General features: G+C 39.7%; 1 long non-coding RNA gene across 1 annotated transcript in view; it reads right to left on the bottom strand.

Annotated features, from left to right (window-relative positions):
- LOC131909287 (uncharacterized) overlaps positions 1 to 27364 on the bottom strand; it is a 53560-nt gene that overhangs the window by 6338 nt on the left and 19858 nt on the right. The window contains exons 3-4 of the long non-coding RNA XR_009378818.1: positions 16233 to 16332; positions 371 to 450 (exon numbers count right to left, since the gene is read on the bottom strand). This is a non-coding gene — a long non-coding RNA (uncharacterized LOC131909287). The remainder of the gene's footprint in view (positions 1 to 370; positions 451 to 16232; positions 16333 to 27364) is intronic.

Genomic DNA, 27364 nt, shown 5'->3' with positions numbered 1-27364 from the left:
GTACATTAGAAAGCCACCCTCCTAACTCCTGAAATGTTTCACTTGTTGGACCATCCATTTTGTCTGTAAGGACTGCCTGTCCTGTTCCCTGGTGATGGGAGGACCCACGTCTCCAAAGACTCTTTAAGCAGTGCTCACATTGTAGATAGACTTTGCATTAGATGAGTGTGAGCACTTAAGCCTTTCAACTTTTTTCTTTTGTCCCCAGATTGGAAATAAATTTTTTGTTCTAAATGCTAGACTTAAGACAAGGGTAGTCATGTTTCTTTCATTTTTTTTGTGCCGTTTTTGTTTGTTTTGTGACTATTATTGTTGCTTTGTTCTGTCTGTGTTTTCATAATCTCTTAGACAAAGATATTCATTACTATACCTGTTCTTATAAATTCCTGTAAAGAGTTTTTCTTTATGACTTTTGCGACTGAATCTCTTTTTCATTAAAAAATGTCTTATCTGGAGAGAAAAATGAGAGGTTAGTTTTTTTGTTTAGTTGCTAGATTTATTTTTTCTTCTCATAAAATCACAAAATAATTTAACCAGTGTTTAATATATATTCCAGTTGAAATATCTTCACAGAAAAAAGAAATTGAATACATTTCTTGTCCCTTGTCTCCTTAGAATGTCCTTGTTTTCCCCTGCTTTAACTTGTTTACAGGTACAAAGACTTTTATAAAGTCATTTCTTTTAGATTTGTCTGTGAAATCTCGTAAGATTAAAATAACATTTGTGATAAATCAGAAAAATCACTTTTTGTGAATTTTACATAATAGAGAATAACTGAGTTACACAATGATATAATATGGCTCTCGGAGTATTGAGTTTTGATGTGGGCATTCCTTTATAACTCACTTTGAAGAAACTAATCTAGTCATGATATTATTTTCAAAGAGCAGAGACTGATTTAATTGCCAGACCCAGTCATCTATTGATTTTTGAGAAAGCACTTTGTCTACTTTTTTTTAATGAATTTTTTTTTATTCATTTTACATACCAATCACAGATTCCTCCTCTACTTTATTCCCACCCCTCCAGCCTTTCTCCCCAACCTAACCCCCATTCCCTCCTGTAAGAAGGTAAGGCCTCCCATGGAGAGTCAGCAGAGCCTAGTACACTCAGTAGAGGCAGGGCTAAGCCCCTCCCCCTGCCTCAAGGCTGTGCAAGGTGTCTCACCATAAATAGTGGGCTCCAAAAAGCTGGCTCATGCACCAGGGATGTATCTTGATCCTACAGCCAGTGGGCCCCTTAAGGAATCCTTGTGGATTCCTGGGACCTTCCCTAGCACCCAGTTTCTCCCTATCCCCATGAAGTCTCCCTCTATCATGGTATCTCTTTCATTGTTCTCCCACTCCATCCCTGTTCCATCTTGACCATCCTGTTCCCTTATGTTCTCAACTTAGATGCCCCTCAACTGAAGAATGGATTAAGAAAATGTGGTACATATATACAATGGAATAATACTCAGCAGTAAAAAAAAATGACATGAAATTTGCAGACAAATGGATGGAACTACTTTTTCCTTTTACAGTTTCTCTTCTAATATGAAAACAGTTCTACAGTTTTGGCTATTAGCTTTGCTGAAATGTTCAGCAAATGGCACAATGGACTTTGGAAAGTATTCTGAGTATCTCAAGTGAGAAGTCTATCAAGATAAAAATTAAAATTATTGATTAGTCATGTAACCTGGTTCTTTACTGCTGTGGCCTGCATAGCTTTGGGATTGAACTGGCTGGGGTGATCTGTTATGAAGAAATAACAGACATATGTGAAGAAGAGCTGGGCTCAGGTGGCTGTGTGCTTTTACTGGAGACATACTAACAACAACCTAAAAACTCAGTGTGTTTACTATCTACAGAATCCTACTGCAAGTCTAGGAAGGAAGAGGAGTTGCATTAGCTAATCTGGGTAGAAGGTGTTTGTGAGGAGAAGTCTCAGGCTTCAGTCACATGGGAGAAGAAAGGTGTGGTGGTCGATAGTTTCTACTTACAATGTCAGCATCCAGACTAGGAAGCGTCACTGGATACTTTCAGCACATGGTGGGGTTAGCTAAAGGTCAATGATTCATTAACATCCATAACTAAGACCAAGGGAAGGCTTTGCCATTGCTCTAAGCCTGACCCAGGAATGGTCTTGTCATTCCCATGGGTCTGAGGCATTGTGGCCCTTGATATGGCTGTGGTCATGTCAATAACACACATTCACCAAGACTTCATCCACTTCCCACATTGGACTAAAATGAATTTTGCCTTATGGAGGAATAAAATAAGCAACTAATTTTCAGGAAACTAAATTCTGTGATTATATAACCTACTACTTTCCTAATACCATATTAAAGTACTTCCATGCCATATTGAATTTAGTCCTTTTGATGTTTATTTGTACCTTATTTTACAATAGACATGATTTAGGTTTAGCATGAAAACCTAATTTGCTTAAAATCATACAAGTACCACAGGAGGAATTTAAAATACAACATGATTTTGGAGTTCTCACTTCCAAAGTTAATGACAGCATATTGGACTTCTGAAGATAATTACCCTGAAATTATACAGCTAGAGTTAAACATCATTGTCTACTACAGTGGTTCTCAATCTTCCTAATGCTACAACCCTTTAATACAGTTCCTCATGTTGTGGTGACCACCAACATAAAATTATTTTTGTTGCTACTGTTGTGAATCACAATGTAAATATTTTTGGAGATAGCAGTTTGACAATGAAGCCATAACCCACAGGTTGAGAACTGCTGTCTAGAACCTTTGAGCTATAAAACTAGAAGATATTCAAAGCAATGTCTAACTCTTAATCATGAAACACTTCTTTCAGATATGACAATTTCTTGGAGTTTAGAAGGGTAAATATCCATGTGCAGAGAACTCTACTATAACTCTGCTGGTCTCAGCTGCAGGTGCTTACTGAGGACATGACTCAAATCCTCTCAGAATCAAGTCCAAGAGGTGGTTCCTGTGAATTCACCAGGAAGAGTCACATATTATTCTACAAATTAAAATATGAACAGTGTTTTAGCAATGTATTTAAAATGTAAAAAGTAATTTTACTCTGTTAAAGTAATAGTTATTACCTTCTCTGTGGTTTTTCCTCTGGCTTTGGATCCACACATAGAAAAGTCACCACATTTTTCCTTCTTTCCACTAATCATTGAAACTTGTTATTTTGTACAGTGCTTAGAACATAAAAAGTACTAAAAAAATCATGTGAACTAAAGAACTTCCGGACAAATTAACTCCAAAAAAGTTATGTAAATATATATGCATATGTACGTGGATGTGCTAAAATGTGGGGAAGAATAGTAATTTTTGTAACTACATGTTGATGTGTAACAAAAATCTTCATACTTGCCCTATTACCATAAGGAGAGCTTATGAAACATTGAAAATGGAAACCAGAGCCCTTTAAATAGAAAAAATACATGAGAAGCAGAGAAGTCTACCAATTGAAGTGACAGGAGAACCCTAGTAGTGTACATCACTCTATAACTGTGTAGGATCAGGTGGTATGGTGCCATCTAGCAGTTAAGTCTACCAAGAGAATGCAGAACTCTGGCATAGCATAGATTATTCTAAAGAAGAAAGATCTAAAAACAAATGGAGAGCTGCTCATCATCTTGTAAAGACTGAGTAGCTGTCAGAACATTAAGGTCTAACAATAAAGAAAACAATTTCTTTGCATGCCAACTGGACAGTATGTAACATTCTTTCCCCTCGTCATTCCAATTCTTGGAGAAACTACAGCTTTTGTGTTCCTGGGCGGGTTGGTGTGCTTGTCAGTAGGAGCTGAAGTCATTCTGGCAGCTTCAAAGTAACAGCTGTACAGATCCACATGACTCAGCTCACAGGAGAGGGAAGCAGCCACGGTTCTCACTCCTGCTGTCCCTTTGAGTTCTCAGAGAATATGTTGGCAACCCTGAGGTTGTTATGTGAGCGCTTGACTAAGTAGGAAGTACAGGAGAAAATAAGGCTACAGTTTCTACTAAATAGCAATAATTTTGAAATGTAAAAATAAGTGTTGTGCCTCAATGAACATTTTTAACTTGCTGCTTAACTTAAGCCCAGAAAAGTGAAGGTTGAATTAGGATTTCAGAGTGATTATAGAAATTAGAATTCCTCTCATTATTAGAACTTTCATCATCATTGTTGTAGTTAATGTCGCTTGCTCAATAACAACAATACAGACCAGGTAGAACAAGATTCGGGCATTTTATTTTACTTTTAAGTTTATGTATTTATTTGAGACATCATGAGTTTCATCTTGCCGCCTTCTTGCCACAGCAGTGCTGAGGTTACAAGCAGCTTCCAGATGTTGAAGTTATATAAACATGAGATATTGTCAGTTTTTCTTCTAACTTCACAGGGTTCATTTATGATTTTGAGATCCCCTTACAGAAACCAAAAAGGATCATTTTGCCCTGATGTTAAGAAACGTGTTCTATGGTTTTCTATAGCTCACAAAAACAAAGATTACCAAAGTAGGAAAATCACACAGTGAGACCCAATCTGGCCCTCTAATGGCATGACGTGGGAAGGGTGAAAGGAGAGAGGGGCCTTGCAGTGAGAAGAAAACACTTCTTTCCAAAGGTGCCTCTCAGCGTGTGTGTATATAAACACGGGAAGGGTGACTAAGAAAACAGGACATTCAACAATCCATGCTGAGTGCTGACGTATTGAAACACGTGTGGTCTGAACAGTGTTCTTAAAGATGACAGAAGAGGGCAAGATGGGAGATTCTGGATCTTTCTGCATGCTGTTGGGTGACTCTGGAGGAAATGAGGGCCAGTAACATTCAGCACAGTTTAGAAGCCACAGAGAGCCACCATGCTGCTACGCAGTTTTCTCCTGGAGTCCCTGAGGCCCTGAAGCCAAGTATTTGGCAGTGGCCTACGTCTGTGGATGACGTTCTCTTTATTCACATGATTGTCACGTGTTCATCGAGAGGAACAGCTCCATGGAGAGCATGAAACCAGCACATTGCTACCACACCATTTAATTCTCTGTACAAGAGCCTTGCCATACCAGTGCTTTCTTGAACATATAGATTTATATATATTCAGTCTTCTAATAATAATATCAGTCTTTTAAAACAGAGACTGTTGGAGAAGGCAAGCAGCAGAGATTGCTTCTCCCCATGCAGTAGTGTTAGACAACTCAACCAGGGAGCAGCATGGTGTGCTGCAGTGCTTTTGGTGGGGCAAGTGGGAAGGGAGTGTGAGGTGGACAGACAGAGGAAGAAATGAACCTGTCACTCACGGTGTGCCACGGCATACACAGAACTGGTTCCTACAGTGTATTCAGTATGGGTGTGTTGACATAATACCTTTGTGAACTAACAGAGCTCTCATGTATGTGATGTAGCATTGTGGAGACAAAAAATGCTATTTGCAAGGTTGCCAACTTAATAATTGTGGCTTTTATAAAACAATATTTTCCTTTTTTAAACGTACGAGAAATGTCCAAAGAACGTCTGCTTTCTTAAAAATTAGCATAAATATTTAAAACAACCCTGGAGCTACATATCACTATGAGTGTCATAAGGTATAAATGTGTGAGAGAGCTAACATCTGGCCGGCCTGGAAATACGTTTAACTTGTGTATTCAGATGCATTGCGTAACTAAACTTGTCTAAATTCCAGACCAGAAATTTATTATTTGGAAGCAAGATGAAACCAAAACACAAGCCTCTCAAACTTAAACACAGGCTTGTCAAAGGAGGGACAATGAAAACACGTCCATCCTTAGAGTCCTGTAGGAGGATGGAGGCCATCACTCACTGTTTTTAATGAGAGCTGCAATGCAACAGAAATCTGGCAGATTGTTTTTATAGAGTACTAAGAAAAATGTAGCAGAAATGAAATAAATAACCACATTTTACCTTTGGTTTTCCATAATTAATAATAATCTCAACTCAGAAAGGTTTTAAATGCTTCTGCAAGTGTGGTTCATTGAGAATACCTCTGGAAGTAAAAGCATAATGTGTAATACTCTTCCGCAATATAATTTAGGAAAGAGATGAAGATTTTAAAACCCTTTATTCATTTCTGATTCTCTGGGTGGCCTCTTGTTAATCCCCGAAGTGAAGTCTCCTGCAAACTTAACAAGGATTGTTAGCAATGAAGTTGGCAGTGGGAATCTGTTCGTAATGTGATGAGTTTAGCTGGTTGCAAAGAACTGAGAATTCAGAAGACTAGTTGCATCTGGTGCGTTATTAAGTGTGGGATGGTGGGCCAAACACCTATCTCTTTTTAGTCTCAGCTTGCCCCTCTGGAAAAGTCAAATGCCTGTTCCCTTACTTGATACTTAGTTCATGAAATTATGCAAATGCATAAATATTCTTTGTAAAGCTTTAAATGAATATAAACTAACTCATCAGTATGAGTAACACATTGCAGAATTAAGAAACTATATATATATATAAAGTTTAGTCACATACATCACCTGATTTCTCTATGAGAATTGTCTGTTATTATACTGACCATGAAGGTGAGTTAGGATAACCCAATGGTACTTCTCATCCTTTGGGAGTTTAGGTGGAATGTCTTGGACTCTAAAAGGTACTTGCCTTTCATAGTCTTCTAGTCACAATCTCAGACTCTCTTTTTGACAAGAAACACCCAGATGCCCACTCTGATGTCACAAACAGCTTTCAGATCTCCAATGCTTGGCCAGTTGCCACTGTTTTCAAATCACCCTTGGGAAGAGCCTTACAAGTCCCTGTAGCACAAATCTTAAAAGGTCTTAATAAAATCAAACCTGAAGCCAGGTATTGGGGTGAATGCTAGAAGATCAGAGAAACAGAACAAGCCACAGCTTCCTCACCTCGCCAGTTCCTCAGCTGATCCTGTTTCCTCAGACTGGAAGCCTCTAAGTCCTTATCCAAAAGGATCTCAGCTGAACTGCTGCTCAAAAGTCTAAAAGCTTAACCAGGCTCTAGTTCCTGGTCCTCACGCCTTATATACCTTTCTGCTTCCTGCCATCACTCCTTGGGATTAAAGGCGTGTGTCACCATGCCTGGCTATTTCCAGTGTGGCTTTGAACTCACAGAGATCTGGATGGATTTCTGCCTCCAGAATGCTAGGATTAAAGGTGTGTGCCACTATTTTCTGGCCTCTATGTCTATCTAGCGGCTGTTCTGTTCTCTGACCCCAGATAAGTTTAATGCATAATATATTAGGGAACACAATATCACTACTAGTCTCCCATCACCAATGTCCCAGAGAGATAATGAGGTTTACTGGGAGGAGGCTGTTCTTGGTACCCGTAACTGTCAAACCATGTGTTGAATGGTATGTACTCACTCATAAGTGGATGTTAGATGCAAAGCAAAAGAAAACCAGGCTACAATCCACAGCCCCAGAGAAGCTAGGTAACAAAGAGGATCCTAAGAGGGACACATGAATTTCCCTGGGAAGGGGAAATAGATGGGATCTCCTGGGTAAACTGAGGGCAGGAGGGGGTGGAGGGGAGGGGATGGAGGATGGGAACATGAGGGATCGAGTTGTTTGAGTTGAGGGCAGGACAGAGTGGGAGAGTAATGAAAGAGATATCTTGATAGAGGGGGCTAATTGGGGGTGAGGGAGAAACCTGGTGCCAGGGAAACTCCCAGGAACCTACAAGGATGATCCCAGCTAAGACTCCTAGCAATAGTAGAGAGGGTGCCTAAATTGGCCTCCTGTAATCAGGTTGGTGACTACCCCAATTGTCAACAGAGAGCCTTAATCCAGTAACTGATGGAAGCAGATGCAGAAATCCACAGCCAAGCACTGAGCTGCGGGAATCCAGTTAATGAGAGTGAGAAGGGATTATACCAGCAAGGGGGGTCAAGATCATGACAGGAAACCCACAGAGACACCTGACCTGAGCTATTGGGAGCTCACAGACTCTGGACCAACAGCTAGGGAGCTCGCATGGACCAGACCTAGGCCCTCTGCATGTTGATGACAGTTGCGTAGCTTGGTCCATTTGTGGGCCCTCTAGTAGTGGAACCAGGATCTGTCTGTTCCTGGTGTATGTATGAACTGGCTTTTTTGAAGCTATTTCCCATGCAGAGATGCCTTGCCCAGCCGTGATGCAGGGGGCTGAGCTTGGTCCTGCCTCAATGTGATATGACATGCTTTGTTGACTCCCATGAGAGGCCTGCCCCTTTCTCAACTGAGGAGGAGTGAATGGGGAGGGGGTAGATGGGAGGTGTGTGTGGGGAGGGAACAGAAAGAGAGGAGGGAGGGGAAACTGTGGTTGGTATATAGAATAAACGAAAAAATTTAATTAAAAAATATGCGTTTTAGCCAGGCAGTGGTGGCACATGTCTTTAATCCCATTACTCGGGAGGCAGAGGGAGGCGGATCTCTGTGAGTTCGAGGCCAGCCTGGTCTCCAAAGTAAGTTCCAGGAAAGGCGCAAAGCTACACAGAGAAACCCTGTCTTGAAAAACCAAAAAAAAAAAAAAAAAAAAAAAAAAACCAAAAAAAAAAAAAAACCCAAAAAAAAAAAAAACCAAAAAAAAAAAAGCGTTGAATTTCCCAGATCATCGCACTACAAACAGTAAAAATAGTTCTTGGCTGGAGGGGTGGGGATACTTCTCTTCCTATTGTGTGATAATACTTTGTTGCCTGCTTGCACTCCAGGCAGCAATGAAATCCCTCATGGAGATACGTATTCAGCTAGATGTCCGTTATCACTTATGGACTCAGTCCTTGAAGTTGAACTTAAAGACCAGTTGCTGAGAGAGGTATAGCTGCCCTTTTCATTTCTTAGTTCCTACTCTTCATCCCAAAGAATTCAGAAGGAAGTCATGTGTAAACGGGGAAAATTGGGTGTGATCAGACTTTTGTTGTTGTTATAAAATTGAACCTATAATTCTACGCACTTTATTTCTTTTTGACAAATATCTACAATTTTTCTATTTGGAAGTTGCAAGAAGGTAAGCCTCTGTGGATTTTGAGGATATTGTAGTAGTAGTATTTGACTCATAGTAGGAAGCTGGAAATAGTTTAAAGATGAATATAAATAAATCCTGGGGAAATATATTCAAAGCAACACTATTACCCAAGATCTTGGGTATGAAGACCTTTTATTTTGGCCCTTATGAACCCTGGTGTCAGTCAAGGTTTAAGAAAATCCAATGGACTGACAACCAGCAATGAGTCAAAACGAACTCCTCTTACATGCAATGACACGACAGAGTTCTAAAGACACGAAGATTTCCTCAGTGAGGGAAGCCAGACACAGATGGCTGTGCGTGATATGTTTCCATTTGTATGACAGTTTAGAGAAATAGAACAGAGGGACAGAAAACACATCAGGTACCAAGCGTGAGGCGCTGGTGGGGAAAGATAGCAAGGCAACAAGAAATGTAAGTGTTCTGTCTTTACAGCAGCTGGGGGCTCTGTGTCTGCGTACACTTGTCAAAACTCATCGATTGGCTGTTCAGGAATAATTGTGCTTATTATGTAATTGACATATTAAAGAACTTGACTTTAAAGAACAGATTTAGTCTGGCATGGTGATGCATGGCCTGTGATCCCAGCAGTGAGAGGCTGAGGCACGATGATTGCTGTGAGTTTGAGCCAGCCTGGGCTATATAGAGAGCACTTGTATAGAAAATAAAAACAAGAAAAAGAAAACAAACTCACAAACACCACAGTAAACGGGCTCGTGAACAATAACAACATATCAGAAACTGCAGAGGAAGTCATAGAAGAATTTCTGGGGCAAGTTTGCCTAAACTTTGTCAAGAAACAGAGTGCTGATTCAAGTCAGTAGAGAGGTGAGTATAGTTTGTATTAGCCAGGGAAGTATTCACTCTCTAAGATAGCTTCACATCACACTGGCTTAACAGTGGGATGTTTTTTCACATGGAGACCTATTTCAGTGCTTAGGAGGCAATTGTTCAAAATGCGGTAGGGATCCTTGGAGCTCAGATCCTCAGCCTCTCCCACTGTCTCCTCCACATCTAGGGACAGGGAAAGAAAGAAGAGAGAGCAAAACCCATTGCTGCAGGTTGACTGGGAGATTGTAGAGGGCAGACCTGGAGACTGGACGCCTCATTTCTGCCTTACTTCAATGGCCACTTGCTCTCATGTCTGCAAAACCACTCCAAAATGTAACTTAAGCTAAGTGTGTGGGTAGAAAAGGAAATAGTTTGGTGAGAACATAGTGGTATTTGTCAGGACAGACAAGTGTGACTGTGATACTAACAACCATGTGGCAACCAGAGGCCGATGACCTGCAGGAACTGGGAAAGGTAGAGGAGACTATGGAAGGAGATAGAAGCTCACATGATGGAGTGGTATTGTCTGCAGAGGGATTCATTTGCTGTAACTATACCTGTGAGAAATCATGTGGCCAGGTCATAAAGTTGTTTTCAAGGTTTGGAAGCACATGGTGTTCAACACAGTTTTGATTAATTGGGAAGGGGCCGGGGTAGTACTCCTGGAATTGTAAAGCACCTTTTTATTGTTGTTCCTTTTGGCTGATAGTCTTCGGAAAGTTCTGATTATTCCTTCTACATCATGGACAGAACATCTTCTTCGCCTGTCTTACTCCTTGGTAAGGAGAAGTTACTGACTATAAAGGAAACCCCAGGATTTCTCAGCAAGCCTCCTTTCTCTGCAGCCCTGCTGTGAGGCATCTCACCACCTGTGCTAATAAAAGTAAAATCACCAGCCCAAATCATGTTAAGCTACAGAAGGATGGACTATCATTTGGAAAGTGAAATTAGGTCTTGGTTTATCTCTCCTTCCTGTAGGCTTGGCTTGCCTTCTCCATCTTTCCCTCTCTATCAATGCCCAGCTTCGGGCGTGCTAACTCCGTCTGCCAACTATTCAGTTCAGAAACGGATCTGCCTCGCATTCTCTCCCTCTTCCTTTTGAAGTTACTTTCCCCAGGTCTTTGAACGCAGTTTTAACTGTTGGTTGAGTTGCTGGTCAACTTCACCATCTTCAGGCCCCTGACATCAGTCGCAGGCAGTTACTTCACTGCTCAGTATCTTTATTACAGGAACACTCTTAAAATAGTTCAAATATTTTCCTTCAGCAGCATTCTTGTGCATATTTTGACCTGGCTATATATAGGTCACAAAATGCTTTTGTTTGACAATTCACTCATCATACCTCTTCAAACAACCACTGTTTTTTTTTTTGTTTTTTTTTTGTTTGTTTGTTTTTTGTTTTTTGGAGATTTTGTATGAACTGACTAATATTGAAATTGAATGGACTATCCCCCATTGCCGTTTTCTGATTAGTGATTATGAACCACTGATAAAGGCTTCCAATTCTAGAAGATAACTAGATTTCATCACTGGGCAACTGGCCCCTAAACTTTCTCCAGCCTCATGGGAACAATATTGATTTATCAGTGTTTTGTATAGTATTGTATTATTTTGTTTTGTATTCTTGTTTTATTATATGTGGTTTTGATTATTTTTCCTAGATCTTACATTTCATTATTAGAAATCAGAATGTTTGGGGGTTTGGTTTGGTATAGAAACAGCAAATTACATATCATTTGATTGCCTAGTATTGCTGAATTACAATTATGGCACACCCCATGTTATTATCTGTTCTGAGGTAACAGCACCTCAATAGAAACAGAGCACAATTTATTTCCTACACTGAACTTTGCAATATCTCATGCAAGAGGCAAAAATACATAAAATAAAAGGACAATCTGCAAATGGTGGTGCACAGAGCACTGGACTACACGGTGAGTTAGACCTTGTCAAAGAACCTATAGATATAGCAAAGGGATCTCAGTCATTTAAATAAACAGCAGTGGTTCAGCAGGGCAAGTTGCCTGCTGTGGGAGCCTCATGCCCTTAGCTCCACCCCAAGAACCAAGCCAAAGTGGAAGGAGAAACCACCTCCTCCACGTTTCTTCTGACCTCCTCAGCAGCACTGTGACATGTGCACACACATCATAGACACACAACAACAGCAGCAGCAGCAACAATAAAAATAACAGAGACAAAAGTAAAATAAATACCAGGACTACTTATTTTAAAAAAATTTCACTACCGTTACTGTTTTAAACTCTAAAACTGAGCTTGACCAAATCTCACTTTTTATTAATTCATCCAATTTCTTATTAATTTCTAGATTGTTCCATTTTATATTATTTTATATAATCTTCCTAGTAGGAAAATGAAAGGGAAGGGATGCTAGATACATAAATATTTAGTTAATTTATAGTTGAACATGATGTGGAGAGTTACTTTAAAATTTTTCAGTGACTTCTAGTTGCGTTTAATGATCCTAATCAAATATTTATAGCAATATATTTTATTTATCATGTCAATATTTAATATATGTTTTAGCAGTTTAGAAGTGATAATTTGCATAAAGCCCATATACTCTTGTTCAAGTTAAGTAGAAGTAATTAGTTGCAAAATTGATTAAATGAAAACATTGGTCTTTAAAGAAAACCTTTCATGCTTTTATGAATTATACATGTTGCATGGGACATTCCTCCCTCAGTGTTCCAGGCTGGCTGTGATTTGTGCTGACTTAGGTGGTAATTAGTAAGCTTATGCAGAATAGTCTTCTCAGTGTGACCTACCGTAGGAAAAAAGAACAAATTCCCCTGTGCAAATTATATTTTGAATTGTGTTCTCAATATGCTTCTCTATGCTTTAATATTAAATATCCAGAAATAATGACTCTCTTTGAGGAACCCCCATACTGTGTCCCATCAGTCCTGGACTAATTCATGTCCCACTAATGTTGCACAGGGTTCTCTTTTCCCCACACCTTCGCCAATACTTGTTAGCATTGGTCGTCTGATAATAGCCATTGGAGCAAATGTAAAGTGCTTTCCCCTGTGATTTTAATTTCCCTTGTAGTTAGCTTTGTTGAGAGTTTCTTTTTCTGTATATCTGCTGATTAATTTGGATGTCATTTGAAAAATGCATGTTCGGGTCAGTTACCCCTTTGAAAGTCAGGTTATGTGTTTTCTTGCTATGAAGTTTTCTTTTCTTATTTTATTTTGTCTTGTATTTTGTTTTCCCAGTTCTGTATATATTGTTAATATAAATTGTTTCTATTATTGTTTATATTATTAATATCAACTATTTCTACTATTCTCTTCACTGTACCCTTTTGTTATGTAGAGACAATTTAGTTGGTTATAATCTCATTTGTCTTTTTTGCCCTTTTAAATTGTGTGAGTTCTTTTAAGTCATGTACAAAAAAAAAATTAATTCAACAAGCAACAACAAAACAGTCCTATCCAAAGCAATATTATGTGGATTTTCCTGTATTTCCAGAGTAGCCTTGAAATGTTGGGAGTCTTTTGCTTGTTTTGGTTGTACTGGGGATGGAAGGCAGGACATGGGCATGACTTACACGTGCTATACGGCTGAGCAACACTTTAAAGCCAGCTGTCAAGTCTGACTTTCAGTCTTCCATTGGACGTTTCCGAGTGGTGTGAGATGAGGTCCTCTGTTGGTGAAATTATTAAGGCCACTCCACGTAGTTAAAAGGAGATTTATTTAATGGCATAACTTACAAATTAAGAGATAGGTAGGTCGCGGGGTCTGGGGAAGGTGTATCACAGTCCAGCGGTGTTCTCTGGAGCTCTGCTTGGTCCACCTCGACCATCCATGGTCCCAGAACCGAGCGAGCGCTTGCGATCCAGATCTCAGGTCCCCAGGCGCCTCCCTTGGCCCGCCTTGTAGGCGTGACAGTTGCCGAAGTCTCAATGGGGGTTGGAACTTCCAGATCAAAGCTGGAATGGCTACCCACTACAGTCAGTCCTCTGCTGTGTGTGTGTCTACGTGTCCCATTTATTTTAAAGATTGTCCTTTTCTTATTGTGTGCTCTTGGGCCCTTTGACAAAAATCAATAACCAAATGAGCAAATTGTCCACTATCTCTTCTATTATTGTGATCAATGTCTCCATTGCTGTGCTTGTACCACAGTGAGACTCTAGCTATGTCAGACAGTGTGAAGTAAGGGACGAGGCCTCCGGTGTTGTTCCCGCCTGATTGCCTTGACTCTTTGTTTGGGATACTCTGTAAATTTTAGGATTTTTTTCTTTTTTATATTTCTGTGAAGAGTGGCATTGGAATTAAGGAAAACACAGGCTGAGTGGGCTCTGGCACAAAGGAAGCAGCAGGTAGAGACATGGGCTGGCTATTGAAAGTGGGGGGGGGGACCGGGGCTACCATGGCAGAGCCTGAATGCCAAAGGAATCCTCGAGTGACAAATCTAGCATCACTCTGTCCATAGAAGAATAGTAGGAAAAACGTGGGCTTTTTTTAAAAAGAAAATTTGTTTTTTATGAGCTCTTTGAGAATTGCATACAGAGGATTTTGATCATATTTACCCCCATCACCCAACTTCTCTCAGATTCAGCTCTTTCTCTATTCTCCCATCTTTAAATCAAATTTGTGTTGTTTATATACTCTTGGATGTGTGGGTATTAGAAAGAGTGTAGTCCATCTATCCTAATAGAAAACTGACTGGACCTCTCCCAGTACCTAACACAGCAAAGGTATTCTGACTGCTGGCTTTTCTGACAGTCGTGTTCCAGGTGGCGCATACCTTTAATCCAGCACTTGGGAGGCAGAGGCAGGTGGAGCTCTGTGACTTTAAGGCCATTCTGGTCTAGAGAGTGAGATCCAGGACAGCTAAGGCTAAGCAGAGAAACCTTGTCTCGAAAAACAAACAAACAAACAAACAAAAAAGAGTTGCAGCTACCAGAGGAACTTCAGTCTATTTTAATGAACAACGCTTTTAGTTGCTAGTCCAAGTACCAAGTTTTAATTTTAAGGATTCAGTTTTTGAGCTTCTAAAATGGGGTTTAATACTCAAAACCAATATTATTGTATGCAGGGGTGGGTATGAAGAGGAGAGAAGAAAGCAGTGTGAATGGGATTTTATTTCTTACCAATGGAAAAGATCAAAACAAAACAAACAAACAAAGACAGTGGTAGCTCTATGCACCAGGTCATAGTTTCTGTAACCCTGGGGACACTTGAAGTTACTCTGCAGTTAACTCATCCAGGGACAAATCTCAATCACCACAGGCTGTGTGAGTCAGTGTTCTTTAGAGGAATAAAACCATCAAGATATTTAGAATTCGGAGACTGAACCATGCTCATGTCTCTGGAGTGATGATTCAGAGGGTCCCAGCCAGTACCTGGGAATGTGCATTCTGTCAAATGCTCCTGACAGTGCTGGCAGCCCTTCATAGTCAAAACAGCAGTGATGAGGTATTCTCCTGGCTTTGAAAGGCTTGTGTCACACCCTCTACTGAAATACTTTATGTTCAGGCAATAGCAGATGAGTGATTTCAGTTCAATGGGACCTTGTGATTTGATCTAGAAAGTGGGGAGAACATTGCCCATTGTTTTGCCTTATCTGTTCTGGTTGCAAAAAGAGAGACTCTAGCACTTTCCTGGGGCTCTATGCAGAAAACTGGGCTCCCCTGAGGTCTGAACTCACCCTTCTCTCTCATAGGCTACAACTCTTCTGTGCCACATCTTGCCCTATGCTCCTTTATGCTTTTGGTTTCCTATGACTCCTTCAGGAGCACCAATTCGCCTTGCATCTTTATCTGCCACTAGCAATTTCTTGATTCTTGCTATTTCCCAATTCATATCATTTAAATGAGAAATCTAAGGCTGGGTGTGGTGGTGCATGCCTTTAATCTCAGCACTCAGGAGGCAGAGGCAGGTGAATCTCTGAGTTTCAAGCTAGTCTCATCATATAACAAATACAGAAAGAAAAAAATCTATTGGTCTCTTTTTTATTTTTTTACAAGTTCTTTTTTTTAATTAAGAAATTTTTAAATTCATTTTACATACCAATGACAGATCCCCCTCTTCCCTCCTCCTACCCCTCCAGCCTGCCCCCCCAACCCCCCCCCCTCTTCCCGCCTACAAGAAGTTAAGGCCTCCCATGGGGAGTCAGCAGAGCCTGGTACATTCAGTAGGGGCAGGTCCAAGCCTCCTCCCCCACCCTCGCCCCCCCCCCCACCTCAAGGCTAGCTAGGTGTCCCACCCTAGGTAGTGGGCTCCAAATAGCCTGCCCATGCAGCAGGGACAGATCCTGATTCCACGGTCAGGGGGGCCCTTAAGCAGATCAAGCTACACAATTGTCTCAATTATGCAGAGGCCTAGTCCAGTCCTGTGGAGGCTCCACAGGTGTTGGTCTAAATTTCATGAGTTCCCACTAGTTTGGTTTGGTTGTCTCTGTAGGTTTCCCCATCATGATCTTGACGTCACTTACTCATAGGATCCTTCTTCTTTCTCTTTGGACTCCTGGAGCTCAGCCTGGTGTTTGGCCGTGGATCTCTGCATCTGCTTCCATCAGTCACTGGAAAAAGGCTCTGTGATGACAGTTAGGGTATTCATAGATCTAATCACTGGGGTAGGCCTTAAGAACTTTGTGTCCAACCTACATAGCGCATTCTTGGTACTCTGGGAACTGTGTACCTTTGGATCAGTGCTCACTTTCTGCCCAAATGGTAAAACTAAGAGTCACAAGTTCCTGTGATGTTAAATATGGCTGCTTAAAGGGCAATACATGGGAAGAACTCTGGATACTTCCTGGAAACAAAATGTGTGAGCAATATTATCAATCTCTCTCTAGAACATTTATATCATAAAGATGACTTCAGGCTTAATTACTATATGACAGTATTCTGAGAGACACAACTCCCTTCCTATGTGACTCATTAATGCTGTTTGTATTAAAGCATAACCATGCATGGGAATGGTGGTTCATTCTGGTAGAAAACAAAAATTAAACTACAAACATACTTCTCAATGGTTGAAGTTATTTAGAAAATCTCTCATTAGCAGGCCCAGATGAGTAGCTTTCTAGCTAATTGGCACTTATCTATCATGTATTTGTGTCACAGTATTGATTCTTATCCATCATTTATTTGTGTGACACTTATCCATCATGGATATGTATTATAGTATTCATACATTTATCATTTACTTGTCATATTTTAAAATTATAATTTTTCTTTCAGACATGTATTGTGGGGAGCCTACCCATTTGTCTGTGGGTGGCCCACTCCCACTTTTTCCCCAGGGTACTATTGAGGATGGAAGAGTGAGAAATATTTAGATAGAAGGATAGAGGGGAGAGAAACATATAGAAACACAGGATAGCTTAGGGAGGACCTGGATCATTATCAACTGGCTCTTCCTGTCTCTTCTAAAGGGCCTTTTATAGGAATGCCAAGGGATAGAGCAAAGACCTCCCCCAGCACAGCCAAGTGCAGACCCTTCCAGTCACCTGGTAACCACACAGGTGGTCAAGCAATCCTCTAATGTAGCCCTGCTGGGTAAAGCAAGCTCAGATCTCACTAGGAAACCTTTGCGGGCCTCCATAATGTATACAACGAAATAGCATCATATATACTCCCCATTTTCTTTCTTCAACTTCTCCATGTCCCACTCCTAACTTCATTTTTAATTTTTGATAACTCACTGGTTCCAATTAGTGCTGCCCATACTTGGCACATTTATACTTTACCAGTAATACACAGGTGTTGATAAGACTCTGAGCACACTATGAGTATGCACTTTGAATATTGAGTAAGCAAAGTTCAGTAGAGTGCTCATTTAGTATATTGATTCCCAGCACTATAAAAATGTAAAATATATATAATATAAATATACAGACACATAAAATACTAGTAAAGCAATTTTTTAAAAATATAAAAATGAATCAGATCTATAGACATTAAGGGCTTTAGATGTTCAACTTTTGCAAATTTAAGCATGAAGTATAGGTCAGCACAAGTAACTAAAGAAAAAATTATCTCCGAAGTATTTACAGGTCATATTTATGAAGCTAGCTACACATGGGAAGCACTCCCAATATTTGAACATTTGTAAAACAGCTTCTTACCTTGTTATACAGATATTCAGCACTAAATGAATGTTTTCAGATTATTATGAATATTACTGTTAACATAAATATGTAATTTTATGAGTATGTGTGTGCTGTATATATGTAGCATATGTCTGTGCGTATGTGTCATATATACCTATAATATGTATGTGGGGGGTTTGGTGTATGCATATGCTGTGTATGTGGTGTGTAGGTGGAGAGGCCATATGAGGACATCAGAGGACGTTCTCTATTACTCTTTCTGCTTTATTCTATTGAGACAAGGTATCTCAATGAATCCAGAGTCAGCCATTTCAGCAAAACTGGTGCCCAGCAATCCCTAGCAATTCTGCCATCTTTGCTCTCACAGTGGTGGGGTTACCAAGTGCATGCAGCAGTTCCTGGCTTATTATGTAGGTGCTGGAGTTCAAACTCAGGGCTTCCTGCTTGGGCATCAAGTACTTTGACTCACTGAGTCATCTCTCCACTCCTGAGATCTGTTGTCTTTGGAACTGTAAGCATTAGCCATGCTTCTGAGAACTTGTTTCATGTCCAGTGACTCCAAAGAATATCTGGGGAAAATGAACCCAATGAATATATTTGTGTGTCAAACCTCAGGCACAAAATATGATTAAGAGAGAATTTAAGAAAAAAATCTCCTAAATGTCAGAATTTAAATACTATGAATAGACAAGTAATCATTTTGTCAGAAGCGCGACACAGCGTCCCTCAAACCCAGTACTGTTTTTCTCGAGGGTTGTCAGCTTTCTGCACTTGTGTTATTGTGAGACGCTTCCTTACGGCTTTTTGGTCACCATTTTCTACACCACACAAGCTATGTTTTAAACTATCATCGAATCATAATCTGAAGTAAACACTTTCTATTAATGCCCAATCTCCCTGGAGTGAGTTGGCATGTTTTGTCAATTAAAAGTTTAAGATTGCTAGTCACAGAGATAAATAATGACAATTTAGGACTTCAAAGTGCTCAAAATTCAGAGGACTGTCAACCTTGTAGATATGTAAACACAGCACACTGTGGCCTATGCAAACCCAGCTATATGTAGCCCAGAGAGCACTCACACAAGAGAGCTGATTATGCACCAATAGGTAAAGCAGAATTGCTAAAGGAGGAAAGATTTCATCTTATTTTTCAAGGTTCACCAGTAAGTTTTCAGAGTCTTCCAGGTGTAGCTAGGGTGGAAAATTTTATACTTAAATCTCTGAAGACAAAGGGAACCTGAAGAGTTTTGTTTCAGAGGAATGTGTGATTTATTAATATTATACCAGTATTGCAAAGTATTTCTGTACAGTGGCTGGCATGTCAAAAGTTTGCAAGAACAGTTAATGCCAACTTTATTACTAACATGGTATTGTGAAGGAACAGAATAAAAATTTAGATCTACATCTGAAGACAATGAGCTACAATAACAATATTTAAACAAATACAAGATATTAAGAAAGGTCTTTTTGTGGTTTAGGTGTCTGGAGTTTGGATTTGTTTGTAACAGTATGGGGTTTGTCTTTGTTTAGGTGTGGATTTGTTCTCAGACAGGGTCTCATATAGCTTTTGAACTTGCTATAGAGCTGAGGATGGCCTTGAATGCTAATCCTCCTCTCCTCCTCTCAAGCGTTATAACAGTCATGGACCACTATGCCTAGCATACTATGTTCTGAAATTTTTCATTTAAGTAGAGTGCAGTAAGTTTGCTCTTCTTTTGTACTAAGACTTTTCACTGTAAATCAGAATAATTCAGTTTAATAAATTAAAGAAAAGGCTTTTTTCCAGTCTGAAAACTTAACTCTTTCCACTTTATGTGAAAAATAGAATTTCTTTGATAAAGGTCCTAAATTGTAGGAAAATGCACAGTACAGACATTCCATTCAGATCCCCAAGCTATTTGGGAAGTGAAGAGGTTATACCAGAGTCAGCTAAGTAGTTCCCTGGGCATCATGTGGCCAAGGTCTTTCATAGTAAAACTGGTTTCTAGTACACTAAAACATCTCTTATGCCATCAATGTAAAAAATAAACATGGACAGCAGGGGGGAGAGTCCTCAGAAAACTAGAGATACAATGCAGCTTATCTATACCACTGCTATATATGCTTCCAAAGGAAATGAAAGTCTTCTGCCCAAGAAATTCCTGTGCTCCTATACCCACTGCGGAACTATCCACAGTAACCCAGACAGGGAACCAACCACGAGGTCAATTAGTTGATGAAGGAAACATGCTGCACCTGAAGCATGAAAGATTATTCAGCAATAAAGAAGCAGACCTCTGGTCGTTTGAAGCAGTGTGGAGAGACATGAAGGACATGGTAGGAAGTAAAACAAGCCTGACATGGAAAGATAAAGGATGTTCAATAATGGGTAATGAAGTACAGATAGGAGGGATAAGTTCTAACGTTTTGTTGCAAAATGGGTTACAACTATTTCTGTTCCACAAAGACTAGAACAGGGGAGTTCAAAAGCTCCCAACATGGAAAAGTAACAAATGTCGAAGGAGATAGAAATTCTAGATATTCTGATTTGATTATTCTATGTTGTATTATGGTGTTGTCACATTGTATATAAGTGCACACTTGTGTATCAATTCAGAAGAATAACTACATATTAATAGTATCTTGGATTTTTCTTCAACATTTTAGGGTTTCCTTAAAATTTCTTAAATATATTTAATATTAAACTCAAAATTTTAAGGCTATAGTTTTGAATTGAGTGTTCGTTGGAAGCACTGAAATATTTTTTTTCCTTCCCATCAATATCTAGTTGCTAAGTAAGATTTTGGCTCATTAATCTAAGCAGTCATCGAGAGAGAAAATTTTAAATTCTTGCATACCTTTGTTAGTTTCACTGCCCTAGCATCTGTCACTGCTACTGATTTCTTTAATTTCCTTGCTGTGAAAACATGTGGTGAGCACAACGTTCACTGAGTATGCAGTTATTTCCCTTTCTTAGCAGCATGTGCTCAACATCTGGTTCTTTCAAAGACCTGGTTGGTTATCAGCATTCTGGCTGGCCTCTCTTCTGTGTGGTTACCATTCAGATCGGTTTCTTGGAATTGCTTTGTTGTTTTATTGTATCACTCTCAAGTTATTGCAAAGCCATTTGTTCCACAAGCCTGTGTTAAGTCATTTCTTTAAAAGCCATTTTCTTTTAAATACCCCTAAGTAGAGAACTCATTATGACATTTTCAGCATGATTTTTTTTCCCTAGGAGACATTGTAAAACCAAATTCCAGTAGGAAAATCACCATAAGCATTATAGAACACGAGGGAGTATCACACCTTCAAAAACACTGCAGCCACTGATGAGAAGGAAAAGTCATACTGAAATCTGCAAAAGAAAATGACTCAAGCATCCTAGAGTGCAGGACACGCTCTTTAGTTTTCATAGTCTTGTGGTGAGTCAGAGAGATAAGTTGAAGAGCTACAGGACTGTTTAAAATAAGAAGACTAAGTCTTCAGTTCAAAGCCGGATAACTACACTTGAATTTTAAATTATGCTGTAATTCTTCACTTCTTAAACCCCTCTGTCATTCTTTCTTGCTATGGTGATAAACAATCTATAGTTTTACTCAGTACCAAGTGGTCCATGTCCATTTTGCAATAAAATATTATTGATATTTTATTCAGTTATGTTGAGACTACATGAAAACATTTTTTGTTGTTTTTGCCTATTGGCACCATTATTATTATTATTATTATTATTATTATTATTATTATTATTATTGCTCTTGGTCAAGGAGCAAGAAATAAACATTTTTCTTTCTGGATAAAGATAATGAATTGTCACACATACCTGTTTTCTTTCCAACTTGAACCCTCCTTTCCAACTAACATTATAGTAGAGATAGACCTTTATAAAAATGAAAGTGAACAAAAGAAAAGTAATTGGAGAGTGATGTTTTAATGGCATTTGAGATATGGTATATAATCAAGAAGAAAAGCAGTAGCTGTCAATGGAGCACATCAATCACGTGGGAGACTCCCCAGCACAGGATAACTGAGCTTATATAGCTTCAGAGAAAATGCTTCCCAGCTTGCAGTACTGTCAAGCTATCAATCAAATGAAAGAAAAGAAAAAAAATATTTTTAGCATTCAGAGACACAAGGATTTGTGTCCCATGCACATTTTGTTAGAATGTACTAGAGAATGTGAGCTTTAAATCAAGAGAGGGGAAAACTGAGAAAGGAGGAATTCACTGCCACAAAAAATGTGGACATGGGAAGGCTCAGAGTGGGCACTGCACTCCAGGACGAGAGAGCAGTGGGCCAAGAGAAAATGAACTCTAAGACAGAACTCTTCAGAGTTATTGATTGGTAACTAGGGGATGTGATGGTTTCCATGGGCAATGTTGATAGATGTAGAGAAAATGATGCTGGTAAAATTGAAGTAGTTGATAACCAGCTAGTAGCGATAACAGAATCTGGGAATGGGGCTGAAATCACACACCAGTCAGCTATATAATGAGTTAGGTCTATGAGAAAATTAAGGGGTGTTTTGTGGGCATCACATGGGCAAGGTAGAATGGGGCAGACATGTAAATACCTAAACTCTTACCCAACAAGAATACTGGAGTCCAAGGACAAGGCAGTTTGCCTGTCCCAATGGCATTGAGGACAGACGAAACTCCCCACAGTTACCAATGTGGGGGCTCCTTATGGTCCTGGTTGTCTTGTCACCTGTCACTCCAGGGATCAATTCTGATAATTAAGTTCTTGATTTTAATAAGCAGAGTTGCTTTGTTTTCCTAGTTAAACCTTGACTGGATCATTTGAGAGTGTTCTCTTCCCTTCTTTTTGTTAAACTACACAGAATTTGCTACTCAGAGGTTGATGGTGACATCATTTTCAAACCTACTGCTGTCAATGTCAACAAAACAAAACAAACAAAAAAACAAAACTAAAAAAACTCTTAAAAGAACCTCAGGAAGGAAGAATCATTTGCAGCAATCCTGAGGCACTGTAGATGTAGAAACCACATTGCTAGTGAGGTCAGGGTGGGGGTGGGGGTGGGGCAGAATTATGTAATATTCAACAAGAGTAGTGGGTTAATTTTATCTTGAAATCCATATAAGAGAGCCGAGAGAGAGAGAGAGAGAGAGAGAGAGAGAGAGAGAGAGGGGGGGGGGGGAGGGAGAGGGAGAGGGAGAGGGAGAGGGAGAGGGAGAGGGAGAGGGAGAGGGAGAGAGAGAGAGAGAGAGAGAGAGAGAGAGAGAGAGAGAGAGAGAGAGAGAGAGAGAGAGAGAGGAGAGAGAATCATCTAAAGTAGAAATTAAAAGTTTTGTTGTTGCTGTTGGCTTTTTTCTTTTTTGTACTGTACACAAGAGCCTTCACAGTAAATGCTACCCTCCCTTCAAGCTGTGCTGGATTGCTGCCTATGCTAGGAATTGCATCTCTGGGAAAAGCCTAGGCTTTCAAGAGCTTCTTTAAAAGACTCAATTTTCTTCTTGCTAAGCGTCAAGTGTAGCAGAAAGACTTCTATGCTTTGGGTACTATTATGGAAATGTTTCTGTTTATCGGGCTTTCTTATGTACTATTATAATTGGAAAAATTCCATGTTGATTTTCTTTCTGTAGTTTTATTTTTTTGTGTGCATGTTTCTCTAAAAAAAAAAAATCTATTTTCATAAGCTTTCCCTTCTCTACTGGGGTATTTTTAAAGCTTGTTGGTACGTGGTTTTGCATTAATTAAATGCTCCAAGCCACTTGCTATGTTTGTTTCTATCCCCCCAAAATTTGGATGGCGACATCTAATCTTCCTACTTTCCAAGATGATGGTATCTGGAGGAGGAGCCTGTGGGATGTGAGTAGACCTGAGGCCATGATGCTAGTAAGTGGAATCTGCCTTGCTAAAAGAGGCCTTTTAATAAAAACTCATTTGCTTTTTCTGCCAGGGGAGGTACCATGAAAAGAGGGAGAAAACTCAGGGATTGTAGCTGGAGAGCTTTTTTCTCCAGGTCCCACCAAGTCCTGCCAGTCCCGGAGCCCACTTATAAAATAAACATACAGATGCTTACATTATTTAAATTGCTTGGACATTAGATCAGGCCTATCAGTGTCTAGCTCTTATTCTTATATTTAGCCCATTTTTATTAATCTATACTTTGCCATGTGGCTCGTGGCTTATTGGTACCTTACATCTTGCTTGTCCTGGCGGCGGCTCCAGGCAGTCCCTTCCTCTGCCTTCCTGTTCCCTCAATTCTCCTCTCTGTTAGTCCTGCCTATACTTCCTGTCTGGTTACCAGCCAATCAGTGTTTATTTATACAGAGCGATATCCACAGCACTTCCCCTTTTTTTCTTTTTCAAAAAGGAAGGTTTTAACTTTAACATAGTAAAATTACATATAACAAAACAATTATTGAGGAAGAATTACAGTTACAATATCTAGTCTATTTGTATTTGGCAAGATTAATATCCTATCTATCTTATATTTGTGAGTTTAAGGTTTTATATCTAACTGATCTTTTATCATAACTAAGGAAAATTGTAAGTATCTAGTCTTCAACCACATCAAAGACCTCAGAAGGATATAATACTATCTGAAAAATGGGAGAAGGATGCAAGCAGGGATAGTCTTGGATTTGCAGAAGCTAGCCTTGGATTTGCTGGAGGACTCAGCCTCCAGAGCTCCAAAACTATGAAGAAGGAATTCCTGTTATCAGCTACCTACCTCATGCTGTTTTGTGATTTTAGCTGTTGTTCTTCACTATCACATACTTCAGGATCCAGTCTATGCCATAGTGCCACCTATAGTTGTCTGGGTCCTTATTACATCAATTAACAAACCTCATAGACATGCTCATAGGCCAACCCAATCTAGAGAATTGCTTGGTCTCTTGAGACTATCTTCCCAGGTGATTCTAGGTTGGGCCAATTTGACTCCTTGGCAAGTCATCTACCACACCTCACCATTTTCCAAAGCTGTGAGGTAAATCTGCTCTTGTCTTCCTTCTTGTGCTCTTTGTCCTTATCGTTAGTTTCTATCTTCAACTCTTTTGTCATATTAGTGAAGTTTCAGTGATGAATAGTTTAAAGATTTTTTAAACTATCTACCATGTTGAATTTTAAATAATAAATCCCCCTTTGTCTATTTTCTTTTTGTTTGATTTCAAAAACACCAAAAATTTCCTGGTTCATTTTTCCATCAGCACCTCTCAACAACACCCTTTCCCAATATTAGGTTCTTCCAATGTGAGAGAGTCAATTTGCCTGTGGATTTCTAGCATTCCTAGATTATCTAGCATTTCCTAGGTGGTGGCTCAGCCCAGGCATTTTATGGGGTTTCTTATTCTTTCTAACACTGCCATTGGCTAGATGCCAATCACTACAGACAACCTAGAAAACAGCTCTCTAGTCAGTATTTCTTTCTGTGAAGCAGTGGAAGGGGGATTGTTGTTTGTATTTCCTTTTACTCTAGTCCTGCATTGGGCACCAAAAATGCTTTTCTTTGTTTATGCTCTTTTGGGGGGCCTGCTACTCAGCTCCCAAATAACTTACACATGGGGAGGCTTATTCTTAATTATAAATGCCCAGGGTTAGCTTGGCTTGTTTCTTGCCAGCTTTTCTTAACTTGCAGTTATCCCATCTACCATTTGCCTCTGGACTTTTTCCTTTTCTTCTATATATCTTACTTTCACTCTTACTCCGTGGCTGGCTGGGTGGCTGGGTAAGTGGCTCCTAGCATCCTCCTCTCCTTGTCATCTTGATTTTTTTCTTTTTCTCCCATATTTCTCCTTCTTCTATTCTTTCTGCCTGCCAGCCCCGCCTATCCTTTCTCCTGCCTCACTATTGGCCATTCAGCTCTTTATCATTAGGTGTTTAAGACAGGCAAAGCAAGACAGCTTCACAGAATTAAACAAATGCAACATAAAATAATGCAACACATCTTTTCATCATTAAACAAATGTTCCATCACACAAACACGTGTAACATATCTTAAAATAAAATTCTGCAACAGGGGATGGAGTAGAGAAGGAAAACTCTCTCAGCCTTCCTGCCACTCTAGTCTTCTCAGTGAATTCACAGGGCTGCACTAAACATGCCTGGAAAGAATGATGTTGTAACAATGTATTGTAGGTGGTAGGCTAAAACAGATTCACCACAGGCAATGTGAGACGTGATTAATGGTCTTCACACTTATACAGTATTCACAGATGCATCCAAAGTTATGTGATCCCTCCGATTTAGTGGCATGGCACCTTAGGGATGTCCATAGACCTGAAGCATCAAGGAACAGAAAAGTAAGAAAATTCAGAGAAAGGAGAAGAGCACAGCAAGGAGATGGAATAATTAAGAGACTGAAAGACAGACAAAGATGGGGGAGGGGGGAAAGGAGAGAGAGTCTGAAAGAGAACTCTGTAGGTTCCTCTGTAGAAGAGGAGAAGAAAAGAAGAGGAAGTGAAAGAGGAGGGGAGAGAGGAAGGGGAGTAAAGGGAGGAGGGGAGAAGGGGGAGGAAAGGGAGGAGGGGGAGGAGGAAGACTCCCCCCCCCCCAGGGAGAATGAACAAGTATCATGAAGCTCCAGCTCTTCTCCCTCCCTTCTACTTCCTCTGATCCTCTGTGCTTCTGATTTACAATTTAGTATCTTTCCATAGGTCAGGCTCATAGTGTAAGTAGCATAATAGAGAGCCAAAGAGACAGGAGGGACCAATGAGAGAGGTATTTAACAAAGTACAGCTGAGCTGAGTGGTAAATGAGTTCTCTAACGTCCAGGAGAATGACATTTAAGATGTTAAGCTGCTCTCCAGCACATCTGTAATGAGTGTTCCCTATTCCTAGCCTGTCTCCTTGATTTGAGTAAATAACTCATTATTAGGCGAAAGTCTCTGGCTCTTCATTAAGACAGCTTGAAATATAGTCATAGATTTTAGGATATATTTATTTAAACCATAGTGTTTCAGAGCTGTTAACAGTGACCAGGTGTAGATGATTAGTTCTGTCTGTCTTAGTATTATACCGTTATACAGGTTTTTTTTTAATTTTGTTTGTTTTGTCTCCAAGGAGAAAGGAGTGGATCTTGAAGGCTTTTCTAACTATCTCTGGACTTAAAAGGGAATTCTTCTTTTACATGCTGGGAATTATGCAATGCCTATTTCTGTAAAACAATAAACTAATATCCCTCGAATTAGTGATAAATACTTTACTAACTTGTCATATTCTTAAAGGAGAGGAAACGTTGGATATAATTATAGACATTAAAAAAATCCACTCCACTGAGGGCAGATGCTTTGTGCTCATGGTTCCTATGTCTCTTGACTACCAGTGCTTTGAAAATAATGAGGAAATGTTGCATCTGAATTGGACACACACAGGCTTTCCTCTCTGTCATTATACCTTAAAGGATAGGGTATAGCATCTACTTACACACTATGTATACAGCATTAAGGATTACAGGCAACTTTTCACCCATATGAGGCATTGAATAGGATACACGACAAGACTATCCTAGCTTATATAGGATTTGAGTAGCCATAGATTTGGGTATCTGTAAGGGTCCTAACCTCAAT

The sequence above is a fragment of the Peromyscus eremicus genome, chromosome 4 (assembly GCF_949786415.1).
Source record: "Peromyscus eremicus chromosome 4, PerEre_H2_v1, whole genome shotgun sequence".
Classification (NCBI taxonomy): Eukaryota; Metazoa; Chordata; class Mammalia; order Rodentia; family Cricetidae; genus Peromyscus; species Peromyscus eremicus.
Note: the sequence above shows the minus strand (reverse complement) of the source record. Positions and strands in the feature narration are given on the sequence as shown.